General features: G+C 44.6%; 1 non-coding gene across 1 annotated transcript; it reads left to right on the top strand.

The window, feature by feature from the left end:
• Window positions 1-808: 808 nt before the first annotated feature.
• On the top strand, window positions 809-915 carry LOC141114693 (U6 spliceosomal RNA). Its single transcript, XR_012236967.1, has one exon. It is a non-coding gene; the product is annotated as a U6 spliceosomal RNA (small nuclear RNA).
• Window positions 916-2798: the final 1883 nt, after the last annotated feature.

Below are 2798 nucleotides of genomic sequence, written 5' to 3'. Positions count from 1 at the left end.
AAACACAGAGATCTGTATTCCTGCATAGCAGAAAGACAGGATCTCAGTGTAATCCCCATGTCAGAACGGAGATCTGCCTTGTTTACTTTCGGCAGATTACCGTTCTGTCTCTGCGGGGAACGATCACGGGCGGCCTGGCAGACATCGAGTCTGCCGGACCCACAGATTGGCTCCCCTGCTGACCAATCGGCGCGTGCACGCCCACAGAAGCTAGTGCATGAACTACCGTACCAGTACAGCGATTCGCGCAGCCAAGCCACCTTGCCACAGTATAACTGCGGCGGCTGGTCGGCAAGTGGTTAAAGTGGTTGCAAAGGCTCGAAGTTTTTTACCTTCATGAATTCTATGCACCTTCTCTGTGCAGCAACCCATTTAATACCTACCTGAGCCCCATCTCAGTCCAGCGATGTGCACGAGAGCCTCGGCTCTCTGGGGACTATCACTCCAACAGCCAGTGAGCCAATGAGGAGAGAGAGGGGACGGGCTGAGCCACGGCTCTGTGTGTGAATGGACAGGCAGAGCAGCGGCTCTGCTCAGGTGCCTCCACAGCAAGCTGCTTGCTCTGGGGGAACTTGGCAAGAGGGAGGGGGCCTGGAGAGCCAGCGGGGGGCCCGAGAAGAGGAGGATCGGGGCTGATCTGTGAAAAACCACTGCACAGAGCAGGTAAGTATAACATGGTTGTTGGTTTAAAAAAACAAAACAAAAATAAACAAGACTTTAATTTCACTTTCAGGTCACAAATTTACAACCAGGAAATTGTTCATAACTATTCAAAAGTACATAAATGCACTGGTTAAAAGCATGTATGGTCCTCACTTCAGCAAGACATATACTAAAATTGGAATGATACAGAGGAGATTATAATGGCCTCTGAGCAAGGATGGCATGAGAATTCTTGAAGCGTTCCATATTTTTTAGTTATTTCTGAGGCCCAACATCAGCCTGTTCAGACGTACAGATTACACCTTCCAACTCTCTCATGTTAAATCACACATGTAAATTATTCTTATATCGCTTATCTTTTTTAACCACTTAATGTCCACCTAGGGTTGCCACTTGTCCAGGATTCACCCGGGTTTTGAATCATGTGTCTGGGTTTCAGTCTACCTGAAACCCGGACACATTATTCAGACTGGGCTGTGGCTCTCCAAACCGTCACACACAAATCTGTTGCCGTCCGGGAGCTGCGGGTGGCTGTCTGGGGGCAGGTTGGGCATTCCTGAGGGGTGGGGCGATGATGTCAGCAAGAACAATTTGGCCACACCTACTGCTCGCTGCAGCATGCATAGTTACTACTCTCCTTGGGGCACCCAAAGGTGTCCCTAGGTCATTTAATATCCTATAGTGTATACTAGGGAAACAAAAATTGGCCCTGTAACGCTAAAGTGTTCGGGTTTGGTTTAAAGAAAAGGTGGCAACCCTACGTCCGCCCCATAGCAGTTTTACTGCTACAGGGCGGCTCTTGTGCAGAATCACGTGATTCTGCACTTCCGCCTGCAGCTGGCGAACACGTACGTCGCTGGCAGGCCGCTTCTGCTGTGATAATTCACAGCAGAAGCCGACCTGCAGGTGCCGGGCACTGGATGTCCTCCGACACCCGCGGTTCGTCTGCAATACACAGAGAAATGGGATATGCCTATTTAAACAAGGCAGATCTCCGTTCTGATAGGGGGGAAGGGATGTATTCGGTGTCTCTGCAAAGCAGGGACTAGATTCAATCTCTTCCCCTAGTAAAAGCAGCACACTGTACACACAAAAACACAGGCTAGGCACGCAGTTAACCCTTTGATCGCCCTAGATGTTTTAAAGTATAACTAAAGGCAAAGATTTTTTTTTTTAGTTTTGGATAGAGTAGAGATCGATTAGAACGCCTGTCAATTTTTATTGCTGTCTGTGCCCCCATTAAGAAGATTCCCACTCTCAATTTGTCCTGTTTATTATTATCATTGAAAGTGAAAGTAAAGATCCCAAAATTTTGGGTTGTCCCCAGAAAAGTAATAGAGGGGAACGCTTCCAATGGGGACACCTGGGGGTCCCCAAGGAAATCCCTTAATTTGCAGGGATTTCCTTTTACTTCCTGTTTGGCTTTGAGACAGGAAGAGAAGGGAAATCTCCGCAATGGGACAGAGATGGCAAATAAAAAAATCTGACGGGTTATAACCTTCCCTTACTCTATCCAAAATAGAAAAAAATAAATACATTGCCTGTAGTTCTACTTTAACCCCTTCCCAGCCAGTGCCACTGTTAGTACAGTGCATATTTTTAGCACTGATCACTGGTTCCTGTCAAAAGTGTCAGTTAGTGTCCGATTGTCCACCGCAATATTGTGCTCCCGCTATAAGTCGCTGATTTCCGCCATTACTAGCATAAAAAATAAACTAAAAATTTCGTAAATATATCCCATAGTTTGTAGACGCTATAACTTTTGCATAAACCAATTAATATACGCTTATTGGGATTTTTTTTTACCAAAATCTGTAGCAGAATACATATTGCCCTAAATTGATGAAGAAATTAGATTTTTTAAAATTTTTTATTGGACATGTTTTATAACCGAAAGTTAAAAAAAATGTAGCTTTTTTTCAAAACTGAAAACAAAAAAATCTTCTTTTGTTTATGGCACAAAAAATAAAAAACACAGAAGTGATCAAATATCACCACAAGAAAGCTCTATCTGTGGAGAAAAAAAGAACTTTAAATTTTTTTTTTGTGTACAGCATTGCATGACCGCGCAATTGTCAGTTAAATTAACGCAGTGCCGTATCGCAAATAATGGCCTGGTCATGAAGGAGGGTAAA

This window comes from Aquarana catesbeiana, linkage group LG12 (assembly GCF_042186555.1).
Source record: "Aquarana catesbeiana isolate 2022-GZ linkage group LG12, ASM4218655v1, whole genome shotgun sequence".
In the NCBI taxonomy this organism is placed as follows: domain Eukaryota; kingdom Metazoa; phylum Chordata; class Amphibia; order Anura; family Ranidae; genus Aquarana; species Aquarana catesbeiana.
The sequence above is the reverse complement of the archived record's forward strand: the minus strand, read 5'-3'. Positions and strand labels throughout refer to the sequence as shown.